Source organism: Athene noctua, chromosome 1, assembly GCF_965140245.1.
Source record: "Athene noctua chromosome 1, bAthNoc1.hap1.1, whole genome shotgun sequence".
Classification (NCBI taxonomy): Eukaryota; Metazoa; Chordata; class Aves; order Strigiformes; family Strigidae; genus Athene; species Athene noctua.
In genome coordinates, this window is record NC_134037.1 from 10,869,026 (window position 1) to 10,890,805 (window position 21,780).

Genomic DNA, 21,780 nt, shown 5'->3' on the forward strand with positions numbered 1-21,780 from the left:
ACACAGACAAGGTCTTTTCATCTTCCTCATGGTTTTAAGGAGCACTGGTGGTCAAGCTTTCCTCGAGCTTAGTCTGTGCACTTGAATCTCTGGTCACATATGACTTTCAGGGAGGATTCAAAATACGTTTTCTCCCTCCTGAAGGTCTCTAGCTTTCTTATCACTGACATTGCTCAATGCTGACACTAGGCAAATATTTTTGCTATATGGTCCTTCCTAGAAGTGCCTTAAGGTTGCATGTCTCAAAGGCAGCTGAGCTATGTGATGACATGTATTGGTCTCCTCCTGCAACAGCACCGCAGTTGCTGTCATCTTTCACCAGGGTTACAAGGCTAGAAGCTGCTTCCTGATGGACGCTTATGAGAGGGCAGTATGGAAATATATGTTTTACTACCCATGTTCATGATGCCTTATTTTCATTGCATTGCATGCGCATTAAAACTATCTGCTGATCAGGAATGTGAAGAAAATATCCAGTTCAACAGCAACGTACAGATTTAAATAAAAGTATTGTGCTATGTTAGTGACCATAAGATTATAACCAGAAGTCTTCATCCTTGAAGGAGAGCATTATTCTTTTATTTGGATAAGCAGAAGCCTCACACAAAATATGCAGAGTAATAAGAAATATTGCCATATTGCCAGTAAAGCATATTTGGATCAATCTTATGAATTTGCAAACTTCATTGCACTTGGAAAAGTTGATTATAACTGATCTCACATAAAGATTAAAAACATGTTAGCAAAGAGGAAAATCACCATCCATTTGTGTCTATATTCTTTGAAAAACATTTTAAAATGCTCTCTCATTGCTAACTTCATCTTGCAAAACAAGATGATAACATATGAAACGTACTGTAACTTCAAATATTTTGTTAACTCTTGGTTCATTTTTGGAAAGAATTCACAAAATGAATAACTGATTCAGAATTTCTCCAGAAAGAGGAAACTTTTTCATATATACTCGTTAAAGTACGAATGGGTTGGTCTCTTGAAGATTTTTCTATCTATATCTGTGTTAGACAAAGAAGAATGTTTCCTATTTATACATCCTTCTGCTAGTGATCCTTCTCTAGAGGTGAAATTTCAGAGTGGTCTGGATTTTGGGGTTTGAGATGCCTTTTGTGGCTTAGGCCACATTAACAGAGAGACGTTCTTTTACATCTCCGGACACAGTTGGGCAGAGATCGATGGAATCTTACTGGTACAACTCCAGTTCAATTTGCTTCTTCAGTTTGCTTCTTCATAACGACATTACATACCTAATTTGTATCAGAAAATTTCTACAGATAATCAAAGCTTTTTAATCATGTTATGACCCAGATGCAAATTCTCTCAAAGAGCAATATTTAGTAATGAGACGGATACAGTACAGAAGTAGTATATCTTCAAATGGCTCAAAACACGTGCCATACTCTATTGACACTAGTTGATAATTTTAAAGACATTTCCTTGTCTAGAAGCAGAGGAAATTTTCAATTTTGTACAGAAACTGGTTCATCTAAGAATACTGGATATTTATGAGAAAGTGCAGATTTTTAGCTGCCACTAAACCTAGGAGCTTAAGTGAACTCTTTTAACGGTGGGATTCATCTTTCCTAAGTTTGTGTCCAAATTCTGAGATCATTTATTTACCTTATCTATTCAGTACTAATTAGATCAGGTGCATAATTTTTTCAGATAGCTACAGGTAAACAAGACAAGTTTCAATTAAAAAAAAAAAAATCACATAACATGAAACTGATTGTAAAATATAGGGAAAAATGAATCATTTTTCTTTAGAGTTTTTTTCTTACTCTGTTCTTTCTCTCTTGGATGGGGAAAGTGTTGGCTGAAGAACTCAGGGAAGAAAGAGGTGTTTTTCTGTGTGAAATTCCTATTTGTTCTTCTTTCCCTCCTTCTTTTAATTAAAATATTTTGATGAAAACCAGCATTAATCTAGAACATTTACAACTGTCTTAAAATTTTCTGTTTGAAATCAGTAAAGGACATAATCTTCTTTGGCAGCAGTTGTTGAAAAAATAAGATGCGTAAGATGTCCACATTCTATGTTTTTTTTAAATATAATACAATGATAGTTGAAGCCATTTCATTATTTTCACATTAATACTTATGTGATAAAGCAATATTGTACCAATATGTAAGCATCAACAATGACGTACCACAATTTGATTGTCTTAAAGAACAGTTGCGAAATTTACTGGGGTAACAAGTTAAGACAATATTGACTGTCATTATAGATTGACATAGATAAATATGGTAAATTGATATAAAAATTGAGAAATGGAATTTCTCTTTTTTTGGCAACACATTTATTGTCATCTAATAACACATACATTAAATAGATGAATTAATCAAATATTACATTCTTCAGTTCTTCTGAAAATATGTGGAGCAGCAATTTTGATTAGAAGCTATTTGATTTATAAAACACATCAAACATTTACCAATAAAAATGGAAGATTTACTATTGCCAATTATGTCACTAATAGTTTCGCCTTTACCCTTATTAATCTTACCATACATGCTCTAGCACATGTAATCATGCATTTCTCTTGCATTTTTAAAAGGAACTTCAGAAAATGTTACACTTCTATAATTGCTAGGGATTTTAATTGTGTGTTACAGAAAAATCTGGATAAATTGCAAAGTACTGACACTCCAATACTTTAAACCAGGAAAGTGCTGAAACATTCTATAACAGCAGATTGAAGTTAAATCAGCTATTGAAGTGGAGTTAAAAAGCTGTCAAAAGGAAGCAAATATTTTTTGCTGACATCCACTATACTTATTTAAGAACTGACTATTTTCTAGCATCTCAAACTTTGAAATTAAGCACCTGACTTTTCCAATGAATCAATTTCTTGTTTCATGCATTAATATGACACTAGATTATAATTTCCAACAAAATTTTATAAGAAATTAATTTCATGTGGGGAGATGTACATTCAGGTTTCTCCCACCTTTGCCTGTTGGTCCTGATAAAGATCTCATTACAGAGTTTGAACTGCTTGGAAGAATTCTGAGAGTATTTCTTTTGTGCTATATCGCGTCCCTTGCCCAGAGATGGATAATTCGTGTTTCAAGTCCACATCTTGTACTGAAGTTGTGTCTGCTGACCTATAGCTTTGCTGTTCTGGCCTGAGGGCTGTAAGAAAAAATAAATCCCATGATAAGAACCAATATGAAGCAGTAGAGGCTGCTGAGATCAACTTGATGGATTGTTTTGGGAACTGACTGAAAAATTCTCCCAGGGCTAGTCTGCAGCAGACTGAGCTGTTTTGCTTTGCTAACTATGAACTGTTCCCAGGGTAGGACAAGGAAGACAAGATACCTCTATCTTAGCACAATTCCAACTCAGTACAAGGTTGCTAATCATTTTACCTAAATTTAGGGGAGTGCTTTCTTCTCCTCCTAAAACAGACACTTTCATTTCAATGGCTGGATTAATCTCTATTGCTTATAATGGGAGTGTAGGCACATATACTTTAAATGTCTAAAGTAAGATAAAATCAATCACACTCCAGATATCTGTGATGTAGACATCTACAGCAGGGCTAGTTTCTTGGTATTCCTTTATAGTCAATGGAGAGAATAGGCACTTTTATGTGCAATTCATTTGATCTATTTTAGACATGTACTTTAGGATGAGATGAATTGCACACTAGAAACTCTCATTTCTCTCTATTGAATTTAAAGGGAGTCTAGGGTGACTGGTTCAGGTGCAGACATCTGCATTTACATTTAATTAAATGAATCCCTCTGCAGTACGTCTGATGCTTCCAAGAAATGTTGGGTGGACTTAAACACATGCTTGTATCATTTTTATAACAAGGAAGATTAGATTTACTATGTGTATGCAGACAATCTGTTTATCCATCAGCCCAAAGTTCCTTGCAACTGTTATTTTTACTCTATTTGTTTAGTGGTGAATTCACACATATTTCTGCGCACTGAAAACAAAAAAAGTAGAACTATGGCAGTTCAAAGCTGAAAGAACAATTGCTTAATTGCATATTCCATTCCCTGTACATCTTAACTTATCTTCTGATTCAAAGTGATAATAAATTGTCATGGACTACATCAGCAAGATGAAATTCTTGCCAGGACTTCATGGGATGAACCTTGCTGGTCAGCTGTTGGTGGAAGGGAAAGGAAAATTGTGAGAAAGCATAATTTTGATTGTGTGTCCTTCTCTTTCCCCAGCTTCTGTTTGTGACATTTGTACTTAGATACTAGAAATTAAGTGGTGAGCTTTGAATATATCTGTGTTGCGATCAAAAAATTCTCATTTCAAAACTGAGCAACACACCTCAGTGGTCATTAACTTACTTCTTTGGGCTACCAAAAGCAGTGAATTTGTAGCAACCTGATTTCACCCGTGGCCATGTCTGCCAACACAAAGCTAAGAACCTGCTGTACACCCTGCAGAGAAGCTCACACTGTTGTAAGTGCATAATTATTGCCTGTGTTTACCATACATACGAATTCAGTATAGTCAGATGTTTAAATGGAAGCTCTTTTGTTTTATTTTGGGACCTCAAACCTTCTAAGTGATGTAAATATTTTTAAGTACTTATGAGAAGACTGAAGTATTTGGAAATCAGAAAGGGGAATATGAATCAGTCATTTCAGGAACTTCTTTGATAGACTCAGAACTTTAGCTCTGAAACATGTCCATGTTCAGAAAGTAAAGAGAAGGTTTCTTGTGAAAAAGAAGAAAACTGCTATAGAAAGTGAAGAAAGCTCAAGGATATTCTCACCATAAGACTGACAACTCAGAAAATAAATTAGTCTTAACCCTGAAGAAATTTAAGGGTTCATAAGTTGGTTGTTTTTTGTTTTTTTTTTTCTGTGACTACTGTATCCCTAGACCCAAAATGCAGACTGGTAAAACTGAATAATGCATTTTCTAATAACTAATGAATATTAGTCAGCATAGATTTAAATTTTTTCAACAGTTGATACACCTCTGATTAGAGAAAACAGCTGCTCTTAACTAGTTATATGCTTTCAGGCAGGTTTTGACAAGGGTATCATATAAAGATTTTTCTTTAAAAGTTATATTAATACAAAAATATTTTGAAACATACTTTAGATAGTTTGAGGCATATCAGATCTACCAGCTTTGATACTGCAATTGCTTTAGGTTTTCATGGTTATGATAATAGCATCCCTTTGCGCTATAGCAGTTTGAGTCCTCTGAGCTAGAGCAACAACATCTCTGTCTAATCATGGGGATAATTTTTATGCCTCCAGTCTATGATCAATATTTTCATTCACTTTCCTCTTCATGCTTCTTTTCTCTGTCAGTCCATATAGTAATAACTTTTCTTTATATTTTATATATTCTTTATATTATTTTATTTATACTTAATATTCTTGGGTTTGCATCCCTGTCTCTGAAACAGTTATATCACTTGAATCCTTAGAAAAAGACTCTCTTGCAATAATTCCTCAGCAAAGAATATCTCAGTGTTTCTATTTGTATTAAAAAAAACCCCACAAACCAAGATAAATAAATAAATCAATCAACAAAAAATATCACACCCCCCAAAAAAAACCCAAAGCAAAACAAATCAAAACAAAAGGACACTGAAAATGAGCACTAGTTTTCCTGTCTGAACCTTTCCTGCTCTGGCTTGTTTCACTATCATCTTTGCATGTCTTGCTGATTTCAGTTCCCAATGAAGCCAAAGGGGAATTCAGAGCGCCTCTTTAATCATCACTTTCTGAACCTGGGGCAATGGTTCTGAGAAGCTGTTTGCATTGCAATTTAAAAAGGAAAGGAATTATAGAAAATGTCTCCCCCTAATCAGCACTTATAGTAAAATATATGTTATTAAAAACCAGAATTCCCATTCCATTCATAATTTATAAAGCAGATAGATCGGAACTCACACACAGTATAGCATGGGGGAAACAGACATGTGACTATAATCCTATTTTGATTACAACAACATAGTTTTATTGAGACCAGTGGAGCTACTGCTGATTTACACCCACTTAAGTAGGATGTAAATCAAGTCAGTTATACTTTAAGGAAAACCTTAAGTGATACAGAGTATTTTAAATGAAGCATCCTACTTCCACAGATTTAATATTTTGCAACTCAAATCTCTTCTCTGTTAACAAGATTTTTTTATGCTGTTATTACTTCAACGGAGCCAATAGTCACAACAAGGTGAAAGTGTCATAGCAGACTGGAAAATCATTGAAATAAGATGATCTGTCCATAACGAAGAAGCTGGGGATATATGTAGCTGAAAGATTGACTTGTGTTACCCAAGATCTATCGTCAATATTTTTCTTAAAACTTTATCTTGAAAGAACCCAAGGCACTACATATTGGTCCAGATGCAACACAGAACAGAAAATAAGCTCTACTGCAGCAGAGAGATTACACTGAGAAAAAATAAAGCAAGTTTAGTGCCTCTTCCCTCGCTGCATCACATCTATGTCACCAACTCCAACAGAAGCAATATGGTGAGGCACTAGCAGCTATAGGAGACCAGCTTGTAGTAGGATGTAAGGGAGCACCAATTAAATGTCTTGGGAGGAAATGGTCCCATAAAAGAATATAGTGTAATTTCCAAAAACAAATGGAAGAGACATTTTGTCTATGAATAGTAGAGTATCACCTTGGGGCTGGATTCTCATCTTAATCATTTTGCTATTGGTGAGATGGAGCTGCCTCACAGTCTGCAATAACTCACCTCCTTCATGGTCTGAAGACTTCATAGTCTTTTATTTATATTGCAGCATTAGTATTTTTACTTTACTGATAGAGAATCAGACAGCTGTATTCAGGCCACCTACTGTAGGGCAGATGAGTGATTCAGATGGTACTTTATGAGCTGACAGTATCTGGCTCCATATTCAGTTAATGAGAAGAAGTAGTCATGATTTCTAAGCCTGGCAGAGTGCTTGCTATGGCTGCTTCACCCAAACATTGTGATTACTTCTTTTCAGTTTCCATAAACAAATCCAAAGCTCACACATCTTCAGTGACTCAATCCCCCTTTGAATTTATATGCCATAGGAGGTGTTTAAGTGTATCTTTGGCTCTCTGCTAGGCAAGCTGACTATGGATCAGTGAGACTAGCAATGTCCTGATCCCCAGAACAATTTCTGTGGCTGTTGGAGCCCACTCCATAAAATAATACATTTGTTGGCTCAGCCATCTTCCTTTAATGTTTTTGAGCCAGATGTACAAAAATTTGGCACCAATGTGAGGTAGAAATCAGGACCTTACCTTAAAAATAAAATCCGTTAGATTTATGAAGTGTCTGCAGAATGCAGATGTGTGCTTTTAAGGTACTACTGAAGATTCCACCAGAATAAGCTTCATGTAACTGATAAAAATAGATAACTATATATAGATTCTGCTGTGAATCAAACCTGTGATTCAGAATAATCTAGATGGGGAAGCCATTGTGACAGCTGGGAAACCATCCTTATAAAGGAAATGCCGCCTTCTTGGTATAATGCAGAAATAATCACTGCTTTGTACCATATCTCATTAAGTATATTTAAATGTTTTAACATTTTTCAAATCTTTGGCTTTAAATGGTTAGAACATTTCACAAAGTAACAGCAGCACTGCAAGAATTATTAGATGAGGATAGAAGTTAAAAATGAAACTGTAAAAAAGAACAGCAGAGCAAGGTGTCATTACAATGAGCTGTAGGAATAGACGACTCTTAGTCTCTCTTCTGGACTGACAAATGTACCGTCTGTCTATATGGCATTAATGAATGACAGTTTCTCACCATTTGGTGGATGCATGTGTCATCATTTGTCTAGATGACATCTTGATTTATAGACATCATTGAAAAACATTAGAAAATCTTTCTAAAAGTTTGATGGGAATTCTGAATATGTGCAAGTAAGGACTACTTTTTTCTGAACAGTTCATTGGAACATAGTATTTCAGGCAGTCAGAGGGGCAATACGGTCCATTGGTTAGGCTCCTCGCTTGGAAGATGGGTGCCTTGGACTCGGTTTCCTCTTCTACCTGAAGTTCCCTTCTGACCTTGGACAAATCATCTACTTTCTCAACCTCACTTTTCTCACCTGTAAATAAAGAAGTGAAATTTCCGCCTCTTGCAAGGGTAAATAAAATCTTATTGAACGTGATGAGCTATTTAGAGGCAACACTAATTGGAATCACATACTTGGTATTTATGTATTAAACTGGATTTGCAAAGCAAATTTATCTTAAAACTATCTGAGAAAAATGTTTCATTATGTATATTGAAAATGTGGAAAATAAAGAAAAATAAAACCCACTCCAGCAAATTCTAGCATACGGAAAGTCAAATGGCTGAAATGGTTGGTATACCATGAAACGTGAGCTCTGTTTTGGCATATATGTGTGTGTGTGTGTGTGCGTGTATGTGTGTATATGTGTACAAAAACATACACAGTTTTTCCCAGGCTGTCTGTACGCAGAAATTTGCATAGTTCAAATTAGCAACGTAGCACATTTTCCAAAGACTGAGCATTCATGTACAACCTAAGAGTAAGAAAAAATCAAGCAGATATTTATTATAAATCTCCCATAACAGAGAATTATTATTTTCCCATAAGGCCTTCTTTATTAATCACTCTGGCTATAGCTGTCATTCCGTCCCTAACATTTTTTGCAGTGTTTCCCCATCATGTGCAATCCTCTGGTTGCTCTGTGCGGTCGCAGCCAGCAGCAGTAGGCAGCCCCCCCCTGCACCCCTCGGTGTGCCAGGCTGGCCGTTAGCCAGCTGCCAGGTAGCCACGGGGCCACAAGGAGCAGCTTTTTCTGGCATCTTCTGGGGCACCTGAGAGGCGTTCGCCTCCTCTGTGTGTTTGGCAGGGCAGTACTGCTAAAAATATAAGCTCCGAAGTGCAGCAAGGCAGAAAGTGTTAAAGGATGGATTATTCTTATCCCCTGTAGGGTCTGATGCCCTATTAAACAGGGAGATAGGGCACAGTGACCAGACATTTCAGATGGGCTAGGGCAGTCCTAGGAAACAATGCTTTTTCTTGCTTTCTGGTAAAAAAAATAAAAAAAAAAAATAAAATAAAAAAAATAAAAAAAATCTCGGGGACTTCACTTTGTCCGAGATTTTGACTGGCATTTTTTCTGGCTCTCATCCTCCAGTCACATTCCTGGCAAGATACCTTTTCTCTGGACTGGAGTTAGAGCATTGAAAACAAACATTTCCTTCCCACCTTCAGCTCCAGCATCAGATTCTCTGCCCAGGCAGGACAAGTGTTCACTGCATCATCCAGCCATCCTCCATGTGACACTCCCCTGAAATAAATCCAAATTTTATTAAGCTGCTGAAGGAATTTTTAGGAGAGCCAGGGGACGTACCTTTCTGTTCCTTTCCAAGCAGTTTAGGATGAATAGGTACAAAGGAGCACAGAGTGATTACCTTGGGAGGAAGGATTTTTCTTCAGAATAAAGGATCTCATTAAGAATTGCCTCCAGGCTGTTTGAGTTGTCTGCACAGTGCTTTGGTGGAGGAATGCAAAGCTTCAGCTGTAAGAGGCATTTCTACCTTCTCAGGAGTGACCAGGCTTGACCCCATTTAGCTAGTGAGATCAATTTAGGTCACAGAGTGAGGTCAGCTTCTATACACTGTTCTTAGAGAGTTTAAAAATGACTACACGAAGGTGGTTAGCCACTACTCTTGTCTCAGATCATCTCTCACCCTTTCTGCCAGGGTAAGGCGAGTCATATGTGAGAGCACTTTGAAGTGACAGATGATATTGTTGAACTTTTGGTGGACAGTCTGTTAGCTGGGATGAAAAAGACAACAATAACAAATAAAGTAAGGAAGGAAGGTTACACATACTAACTTTCAGCAATAGTTCCTGAATCAAATGTTGTCTGATTTTTTGCTTGCGAGGTGAAGCTGACCTAGAACATTGGAAAGGACTCATGAATATGAATACAAATTGCATGTCATAGGTGATTAGTGATTGATGATTAAGTGCCGTACCACTCTTTTTCTGGAATTAAAGTCTCACACTGAGAAAACTACATGCTGCAAACACCCTTCCCAACATTTAGAAAAGGTGCATCTCTTTATACACCCACACTCATTGATTTTTGTCATTTTGAGGTTTTGTCGTTTTTTTCTTTAGATTCTTTTTGCATGTGCCCTTTTTTCTTCTCTCTTCTCAGCAAAATCCCTGAACTGGAAAACCCTATATTTTTGTTAATCTGAGTTTATAGATTAAAGCATCTGAAAAAAAATCACTCTTAGAGCACTGTTATAATGATTTCAACAGAAGTCATTGCTTGCAACCATGGTTATTGAGGGAGATAAATTATAGCTTGTTAGGAATGGAGGAGGAGGACAGAAGAAAGGGATCTTTAGTCTTAACCTGTACATTTTCTAACACTTGTTAGGACTTCTAGACATGACCACAAATAAAGTACCAATAATAGTCATAGTAAAGGTTAAAACAAATGATTCAAAGAGCTAGAAAATCTGAAATACCAGTGATCCATAGTTGGAGTTGGTATTAGTTGGTATTTGTTGACTTCAAAGTTAGATGCATTTGAAGATCGTATGTATGATCACAAGCTTTTGAAATTTTCTGTCCTGTCTTTACAAATTTCTCTGTATTTTGGAATGCAAGGAGTGACTCAGAATCTTCACAAATGGGAGCTGGGAACTCCTGATTTCTCATCAAGATGATGCTTGGGCAAACAAATGGATATTTGCAGGTAAACACAGCATGCTAACTTTGAAGCTGCAGAAGTACCTTTGGCTTCAAACATTTGTGCCTAAATATCTAACTGAACTATGGTCATAACAAGATTTTGAAATGAAAAACATGCAGTGTCTCATTAGTTTATGTTTTCTTTTATCTGTAGTCTTCCGACAAATTAAATAAGAAGATTCACAGAAATCCAAAATCAAGGCTAGGAATGCTGATCTAATAGCCAGCTGGTTAGCACAGAGCTATCATTAGTGTTGGCTGTTCTGCCAAAAGTGCAGCTTGTTTAATAAGTACATTTTTTCCTCTTATTCATTTCAGAAAAAAAAAAAAAAAAAGAAAAAAAGAAAAAAAGAACTAAGGGAGCTCTGTCAGAAGAGGATTAGCTTTTATGAAGTAGATGATTCAGCAATACTTTCTAACCATATCCCTAAAGCCTGCACTCCTCCTTTCCACCTTCCGACCCCCCATCTCCATATTTAAAAAGCAATAATGAAAGGACATTTTAAACTATATATTTCCTGAAGATTATTCTTTTATTAAAACCACTTACAGAATTTCAAATAGTGCAGTGCATGATGCTCTTATTATGTGAACTAAAGGGATTAAAGTATTGCTATACATGTCCTTTTAGAATAAATCACACACATGGACTATTCTCTATGATTTAGGGTAAAAGGGTCATTTTCTACTGTTTATGCTAGTAACCAGCAAACCTTTGGGGGCAATTTACACTGCTCGCCACAGTCTTGCATCATAGTTCTAGTAGTGGAAAGCTCAGAGCACCATGATATCATACACTTTACTTTCAAGAAATGAGTTGAATAGCAACTAATATTTACACTCAGTAACAACATACCCTAAAGAACTTCACATGAAGAGACCTTGGGCCAAATCTGTATTTGGCATAAACTGTTATTTCCTATTGAAATCAATGGATCTATTACAGTTTACACCAGCTGAGTATTTGCCCTTTCTCAGATCATGAGTGGTAACAAAGGTAATAAGCAAAGACTATTTATGTTTGGGGTAGATACTATGTAAGGAAAAAGTATATCTGAAACAATTTTAAGAGACATATATGACAAGAACTTAGATATTTTTCATACACATTTTAATTAATTTGAAAATGAAAAATTTTAAGGGAGAAAAGTTCACCTATTTACCACTGAGTTTTATTTTTTCAGTCCTCTTGGTCATAAGATTGGTTTTAAACATATACTGAAATACATCCCTATGCAAATTTCACTGTACTAAAATATCTCCCTGTGCAAATTTCATTGTTTCTTGACACCTGATATATTTGAGACTTAGGACTAACTAATGCGAAGACTGTTTTCTTTCACATCTTTTTGTATTTCATTTTGTCCCAACCATATCATAACAAAAAAAAGTTCTATAGCCCAAATAGAACATGACATTGTAAACAGATAATACTAAATATTAGTGGTATCATCAAAAGAAATGGTGGAATCTATATGAAAATAACAATACAAAGTACCTGTTGACATATGTTGAGGCATGTCTATTTAGTTTCAACACAATCATTAAGGAATTTCATAAACATTTTTTGTAAAACTTCTTAAATGTTAAGACTTTATTATCAAACATAATTGCTTAGCTTTTCAGCGGCATAAATGTGTACATGTTATCCATTTTATCTTTGAATTTGAGATCCTTTTTGCATGTGTAATTAAACCAGAAAGGACTAACAACATCAAATGAATTAGTCATGCTGCAATTAAACTAATATTTTCTCTAGCCCACACCCCATATCTTGAGTACTTAGACTTCCACTTTTACTTATTTTTATAAATATTATTTTTTCTGTAAGGGTTTCATAGTCCCTTGTGAATATCTACATTATCTTATAATCTTTACAGTTACAAATATAATCCTCATGTGCTGCTGTCTTCAGTTTGTGGATCTATTTTCCAATCAAGGCCACCTCTCATTAATGCAATGAGAGCTTTCATGAATAAATCCCTCATTTTTCAGTGATAGAATAGATTCTTCATTATTGAATTGTGTGCACTCAAGTGGGATCTATCTGCATCCAAAGAAAGAAAATCTTGATTTCTTGAATCATAATGAATGCTCCGGTACATTTCTCACCATTTCGGTTCTTCACAGTTGTCTCTAATTTCCTGAATATCTTGATAAACATTGGATTTTTTTCTGCCTTTTTGGTTAATGAAAACTCAGGAATTATTTTTCAGGCCTATTAATTAGGGATGTTTGTGCATTTTTCAAGTTACTCTAAAAAGTGAATGATAACCATTGATATAAAACACACTGAGTCCAAGAACGAACTTGGGTCATCATTAACAAAATGACAAGAGTCTTTGTGTGTTGTTGGCATGGTATCTCTCTAATCAGTGGTAGAAGCAGTGCAAATGCAGGTGGAGTATATTGAAACTTCTTTCTCTTACTTTAAAATCATCTGGGAGGTGTGCATAATTTACAAAAGCATTCCTACATAAAGTAAAAATAGAAACTTAATATGGTGGGAGCAGCGTACTGATTTTCATCCACTAAATTAAATATTACAGCCTTATCTGAAATATTTGATATCTAAAAAAATATTCCTACTCTGTTTATTTAGGCAATAACATTTACTAAAACTATTTGTGCCTTGATTACAGAATCAAAAATATCAAGAATTTTAAAGGCCCTTCATTAGTATTGTTTATTGTTAAGGTGACTAAAAAGGTAAAAATGCTGGTTTGTGTTCCATTAAGACAGAAAAAAACACTTCTGAATGAGATTCAGAAGTCTGGAGATCCACCCTGAACTCAGCTTCTGTGTGATTTTACCTTACCTTTCTGTAAAATGAGTAGCTGTGGCTACAGGTCTAAGGGGTATCTGGATGCTGCAGATGCTGAAAGTCTACATGAACTGGAGAAGAGACAGGAAATACTCATGCAAGAGAAATCCAGTAACAGTTAAACGTAAAGACAAGGAGCTCTGTCTTAGGAAAGCACTGGGATGGAAACTGTTGGAGGCAGGGGAATATTCTTGGGAAGCACCTCTGTTTTCTTGCTCTTCCCTAAGTGCCTGCTCCTGACACCTACTAGAGACTGGACACTGGGACCTTCTAGATCTTTTTTCTGTTTTGATCTTCTGTTCCTCCAAGGCTCCCCTTCACAGGGTGATAATGCCACACAAAGCACTGAGCCACCTTCACGGCAATAGAAAGAAGGCTGTGAAATATTATTCCTATATAAGTTGAATAAACACCTGCCAGGCATTACGTGCTTTGGGTCCTGCCTTAGAGCAAGGCAATGAGTAGAATGGCTTCCTGATCTTCCAGCATCCATTTCTAGGATCTTCACTGATATTTGAGAATTAGTCTCACCAAGAAGATATTCCCATCCAGATTAATCTCCTGTTTCATTGTATCTAAACCGACTAGATTTTCTACATTCAGCCCTACCTGTCTCCCTTAATAGTCAAGGTAGGATGGGCTGAATCACCTCCTGATGACCTAACATGTTAATTGCTTTCCCAAAGGACCTGTGTCTCTTCTACAACATCCAGAAAAATATAGTGACTATGCCATTAATACAAATATCTCATTTGAATACACAAAGTTTTGAGGGAAGAATTGAGGCGTGTATGTGTAGCAAAGTTCTCATCGCATATAAGAATGCACAGTGTGTCTGTAGAGATCTAAAATATTTCTCAAATTTTGTTTCATCCTAGACTTTTGGAAAGAGGATAAATGCAGAGTTCAGCTGTAACCCAGAGCCCAATGGCCTGCTTTCTCAGAGATCTGTTATGTTAAAACAAAGATGGCATCCCTGTACAAATGAGGTATGCTGTAAACCAATGCGGTTTGTGCTGGTTTAGCACTGCAAATGATCAAACTTTAATTATCAATTCCTTAAAGTATTTTTAAGATTTCAAATATACGTGAGATTGAATGTGTCCAAGAAGAGAAAAAAATTACTAAACTGTCTCTTCAGCTGAAAATATAAAATGATCCAACAGAACTAGCTCACACTGGCTGCTGGCTATTCAGAAACACACCACTCATGCATTGTGATCACCAGCACCTTGCTATCACAGGTCACTTTAACATTGGATTGCAGTTGTGGTTTAGCGGGAGCTAGGTTCCAAAGGACACAGAGTGGATCTCCGCTGCTCTCAGTAGAACAGTGCAAGAACTCCTTCTCCACAAATTAGAGAAAAATCACTAGTTATGGTCTAGTAACTAGCACTAATGAAAAACTACTGGACAAATATACTTCTTTGATCCACAGAAAATATCTTAGTGCTTTTAGCTGCAACACTACACTGCTTGCTAAGTCCCTAACTCCTACAATTTTATCAAATGTACAGTTTTCCAGGATAATTCCCTTTCCTATGCATAAATATATAAGGCCAAATAATACAAAAAAGACAGTTGCAACAACACAAGCTGACAAAAGAGTTCATACATTGCTGCAGTGATATTGGAGGATGGTGAGGGCCTGATTTTGCAGCCAACAACAGAATATGCAGGTAAGCTGCTGTCCTGAGCATTATTAGTTTCAATGAGTTTATATATCTGCAATAGTTTGCAACTTTTCCATTGCAGACCATTGCCCTATACCATGGCTTTCATCCTAAAATATGCAGGTTTTGCCTACAGCGTTCTGAAGTTGATAGCTGCCCCAGTGGCTTACTCTACTCAATATTTTTTAGTCCCCTGTGACATCCCTTTTTCCTCAGTATAGTGGACTTTTCATCTAGGTCAATTCTAGCAGTCAATTTGGCAGTTACCTTTTAAAATTGATTGCCTGGATCTATTTATGAATCACTCATCTGCTTCTTCTCTTTTTTTTTTTTTCTTTTTCTTGCCCCAGAAATAAGGATGGAAGCAGATGCGAAAAGATACCAACAGCACAGGTACCCACAGACTTACTACTACAGACAGAACCTGCACGATCCATTCACAGACAATCTACACTGCATGATATACTCTGAACCAATGGGTTGATGGTTTCTTTTTTTTCCTGTATGATAAATAAATGATGATTTTTGAGTCATACACAATAAAATGAATAGAATATTCACATAATTTTTACTTTTAACTGTTGGATTTGCTGATGAATTTATAGCATTCTCATATTAAAATTATCATTGCCCTGAAGTCTGTAACATTATTTTCCAGTTTTCTATTTCTAACAAATTAGTATGGGAGCTGTAGCCATAGAGAAGGTATAAACAAATGAACTAAGTGTATTAGAATATGCAGTTAGAAGAAAAAAGGAAAGAGAACTTCTGTTGCTATGTGTGTGAATGTGTTAACTGCATTGTATTTTAAAGAAATATATTTATTGATGCAAATACCCTTTGTCCATAATAACAATAAAAATGACTGGAAAGTCTATAGTCAGGCAAAGTAATATCTATGTTATAAAGAAGACTGTTTATTGGAATTTTTTGTTGGGTTTGGTGTTCTGGTTTTCTTTTCTTTTAATGTAGGTTTCTGTAGGGATTTCTTTATGTGTCACACGTGTCTTAGAAACTACGTATTAGCAGAGTAAGAAAGTTTAGTGGCAAGATATTGTGGATTTAGGGATTTTTTTTTTTTTTTTGTGGCTTGGAAGAGCAAAGTCAAGGACAACTCCACGTGTTCTGCAAAGTTCAGCAGTAATATTATTATTCACACAAGTTGTCTCAGCTGTGAAGTCAGTACATTTGTTCTGGATGTCTCCTTATTATTAATGGCCCTTTCACCTGCCTTTCTACATTTGTTTGAGCCAACATTGCTCTTACCTCTGGCCAGTTCACTTAGATTGTTTTCAACCCCTGGTTGCCTTAAAGGTGAAGCTTTGTTCCAAATGTCTTTTGAAAGGTTAGTCTTAACTACTGTATTGATATCGGATTGAAAAAGAAAATACTCAAGAAATAGCTATGGCAAATGAAATAGTGAAACTCTCCTCCTACCTTCAAGGCATTACTCATTCTATCCAAAATGCTACCCCCAGCATGACATCACAGGGTAAAATTCACCATGGAGCCAGGGCAAATATAGCACAAAGACCTCAGAATGCTTAAATCCACTCAAATTTGTCACCGTACTGTATCTACCTTAAGCAGAAACAGATGTTTAAGTAGGAATTAACTGGTGTGTTACCTTTTTGATGGCTCTTGGCAAACAGGTGAATTTCACCCAGAGAGAATAAGCATAAAATTGGAGCAATTTATTAAAAGTTCCAGCTGGAAGAAAATCATACAAAGATTAGTCAGGAAAATATGGTTTCCACCTTAGAAAAATGATATTTAGGAAAATTATAATTTTTCTTTCAAATATCAGTCAAAATAGGAATTTCTTACCTTTGAAAACGCCCTCAATTCCTGGTGCATTTGGATGAAGTCTGGCTTTCTGTGGGCGACTTTCAAGGGTGTCATAATTTGAGACTTATTTGTAATTTTATTTTCATATGAATCTTAAATTACTTAACAATATTGCTGATGGAGAACTACTTATACTATCAAAGATGTTTATATAAATCATAAGTAACACTGCCAAGGAATTAATTAGCACGAGCAATGGAGGTCATTGGAATGTGAAGTGCAGGGCTTTAACTGCAAAAATCAAGAGCTGAGCAAAATGAGATATTGGTTTAGCTTCAGCAGATTATGATACAAAGAACTCTGTATCAAACTGCTACGATTTCATCTGCTTGTCTTTCCTTATTTATAGAGCACCTTTAGGAAGTTATTCCAGTCTTTCAAGAGAATTTGTAGGGAGACTCAGGACTCAAAAAAACGTTTATCACAATCAGAGTAAAATAATATGTGATGGAGAGACTTTTTAAACTCAATACAAAGTAGCATTCAGATGGGTTTGGTGTATGGGGATGTAGGTGTGCATGTTAGAGTAATGTGAAATACAGAGTACCAAGGTGATAATATGCCACATTAGGACAATTCATTTTATACATCTTAAAATAGAAATGTCTAAGGAATGAGAGATGGAGGTCAGAAAAAATTCATGAATTCTTCCACCTTATTTTCATAAATCAATGCCTTAGGCCCCAGTGAGGCAGCTAAAAATACATTTCTCTTTCAGATGAAGGAGATTAGGAGGTGGGAGGGAGGGCATGTTGCCTTGCAAACATAGAGGATGTCAGCATTGTCATGAAAATTATGAACATATTGTGTAGGTGTTACTGCATGAGGGATGCACTTTCCATTTTAGTGACATAGATAATAATAGTCTTTTATAATTCACTACATAGAATTTGAAATTTCACCTTTTCAACCTATTATGTTTGTGGTGCAGCCTCTAAATAGCTAACAGGAAAGAAGAGGTGAAGTTCAATGAACTGAAAGAGTTCTCCTTACTGCTGTGCAAAATCTGTGTATTTCAGGCAACAAACTGGTGATGAACTGGTACAGAGTGAGTGCAACATTTTCTGATTCTAGGAACTATTGACTTTCCTGGGTGCTCTATCTAGAGAAGACAGAATAACCAAGGTGAGTGCATTTTACTGTGGATGTCAAAGAAGAATTTGGGATGACTCAGCTGATCCTTTGGAACTATCTGCTTTCCAGTTTGTGAAGCAGGTCAAAATATCAGCTGAAGTACCTATTTCTTAAATGTATAGCTATTAATCAGTTGCTTAAGTTAACTAAAAAGTGAGTATAGAGTTCACTTGAGAGGTGAGAGCCTTTACATATTCATCACGGAGAAGTAAAGCCTGAACTCTAATGACTGGGCCTTCATGGCACAAAAATTAACAAGACAAATAATGCAATGGGCATCTGTTAATTGGAACAACTCGGTGGGCAGCCACTTAAATGGCTGTCTTGATGAGGAGAAAAAAATTCAAAAATAGCTTTGAAAATAACTAAACTGACATAAATCTGCACACAGACTAAAAATTGCAAAGATAAACCTTTTATATGCTCCTTCTTTATGGAATCTGCCTCCTACTACATATTCTGTGAAAGACAGAGGGTCAGTATCTGTTGCATGCAGAAGACACTGTACCTCTGATACAGAATATACTCCAAGTATTGGGGTAGAAAAGGTAAAGATGCTTACACTCATTGGGCAGATACCAATTTTTCTTCAACAGATGGAAACTTTGGAGTTTCTAAAAGCAAAGTTTCCTTTTTCTCACTTGTTTGTTGCATATAACTTTTCAATTTCTACCTGACCACTCCTGCATCAAAACATCAATTTCTGTGATCGGATAGAAACGTTTTCTGTGCATGGATTAGGCAAATACTTGCACACCCACCAAACTTGACCCACCCATGTTCTAGCCAATAGCACTACCAACCTTTACCATGACATATTCCCATTTTCACTTAATTGATAATATCAGATTTGTGCCTTCTACACAGCAACTCGAGGAGAACAGTAGCAATTAAGCTCCAAATATTTCCTCCATCCCTAAATAGACCTACATAGTGTCCCACTGAGATGACCACTAGAGAAACATCTTCTTTCAAACACGCTCTACACTCTGTAGCTATATACATTTTGTCAAATTATCTTGTGCTCTAGACTGATTCTTGCCTAATGCTGTTGTGATGGGAAGTATTCTCTCTACTGAGATGGAGCTGATACTCAGCTATGTATCCCAAGCAATGGTTTTCATATTTTTTTTTCTTACAGCGTTTCATCACTATTTTCTATAATTTCCCTCCTGCTTTTTCACTCACCTGTGATGTATGTCCTATAAGTTCAAAGGTCTCTAATATGATTGTGCCATTTGCCCTGTATATTTTTGGACAGAGCTTCCACAACTCTACCCTGCAGTCATGCATATGAAATTAGGAGCAGAAAAGTCTCTGGTGAACTGCTCTTTTCCATTTGTATTGGGTTTAGGTGGTAAGATTTTCATAACAAGGGGGTAGGGTGCTGCAGGAATGACTTCTGTAAGAAGACACCAGGAGATGCCCCCATGTCAGAGAGCACCTATTCCAGCTGGTTCCAAGATGGACCTGCCACTGGCCAAAGCTGACCCATCAGTGACAGTGGTAGTGCCTCTGTGATGACATGTTTAAGAAGGGGAAAAAGTTGCTGCATAAAAGCAACGGAAGTCAGAGAGGAGAGTGAGAATATGTGAGAGAAAAAACTGTGCAGACACCGGGGCCAGTGAAGAAGGAGGTAGAGGAGGTGCCTCAGGCACCGGAGCAGAGATTCCCCCCGCAGACCGTGGTGCAGCCCATGGGGAGGCAGCTGTGCCCTGCGCCCAGGGAGATTAATAGTGAAGCAAATATCCACCTGCAACCCATGGAGGTCCCCATGCTGGAGCAGTTGGATGTGTCCTAAAGTAAGCTGCACCCTGTGGAGAGCCTGCGCTTGAAGGAGGCTCCTGGCAGTACCTGTGGCCATGTGTGGGAGATACACTGGAGCAGTCTGTTCCTGGAGGACTTCACCCCATGGAAAGGACCCATGATGGAGAAGTTCTTGAAGAAGTGCAGCATGTGGGAAAGACCCCCATTGGAGAAGTTAATGGAGAAATGTTTCTCCTGGGGGGACCACCACTCTGGAGTAGGGGAAGAGTATGAGGAGGAAGGAGCAGCAGAGACAACATGTGATAAACTGACTGCAACTCCCATTCTCTGTCCCAGTCAGTAGTGAAGTTGAGCCTGGGAAGAAAGGTAAAGCGGAGAGAAGGTGTTTTTAGGTTTGTCCTTGTTTCTCATTATTTTACTCTGTTTAACTGGCAATAAATTAAATTATTTTCCCCAAGTCAAGTCTGTTTTACCCATGATAGTAATTGATAAGTGAAATCCCTGTCCTTATCTTGACCCATAAGCTTTTAGTTGTATTTTGTCCACCTGTCTTGTTGATGGAGGGGGAGTGATAGAGCAGCTTGGTGAGCAGCTGACAATTAGTCAAGGTCAACCCATCATACCATTTCTCATTTACCTAGCGAAGGACCAAATCAAGGCATCTGATATATAACAATTCTGGATAAATATAGAGATATCCTGCGTTATACTTTTCTTGTGAACTACTTATCAAATTCCTTTTCTCTAACTTCTCTTCAATTTGTGGAGTTTCTCTGTGACTCATAAGACCACCAAGAATTGTCAGCTTTGCATTAGATGCTGTTTGGAAGTCATCCAGTTGTCACATTCATATCAAGGTGCTAAGGTTCTACACTTGTATGTAAAAATGACATTATGAAATACACCACAAGACCACAGCACAAATTGCTTTTCTCAGTCAAGTGTCTGATAAAAAGATAAAATGGCTGAATTTAAGTTGAATTAGTCTACATGTATGCATGCTTGTAGAAGTTTGCATATATATGGTCATGATATAACATAATGTTCCATTACTTAGGTTGTGAAATATGTAGATTTCTATAAAGAAGGAACTTCAACCATATATTATATACTGTTCACCTTGTATATCCTGATTTCCATTTCTCTTGTTCATGGGTGGCATGGACTGCATGGACAAAACCACAAAATCAATTTAAATCAAAGTATAAATTGAATTTCTCACACATGGATCTGTTACAATTAACTCAGCCAGAGGTAGAAGCACAAGTTTGCTTTAAATACTAAGAATATACTTTGGGTTGTGTCTCAGAAAAGTTTTAAGAAATCATGGTAAGAGCAATTTTCCTCTTTTTGCAGTTTAGTATAAATTATGGAGCGCAAGAGTTGTTATCCGAATCTATGACAGTTTACTTGCTTTAGCATGGAGTACCTTGGAGTGATCCCAGATCCCACTGAGATTCTGTCTACCACCAGAGATCATTCCCTCTTGTCTTATCGCTTGTTACTTGATCAAAGAGACTCATCCCCAGCTCTCTGCAACCTCCTTTCAGGGAGCTGTAGAGGGCGATGAGGTCTCCCCTCAGCCTCCTCTTCTCCAGACTAAACCCCCCCAGTTCCCTCAACTGCTCCCCGTACGACCTGTGCTCCAGACCCTGCACCAGCTTCGTTGCCCTTCTCTGGACACGCTTGAGTCATTCAACGGCCTTTGGTAGCGAGGGGCCCAAAACTGAACACAGGAATCGAGGGGCGGCCTCACCAGTGCCAAGTACAGGGGTAAGATCCCTTCCCTGTCCCTGCTGGCCACGCTAGTGCTGACAC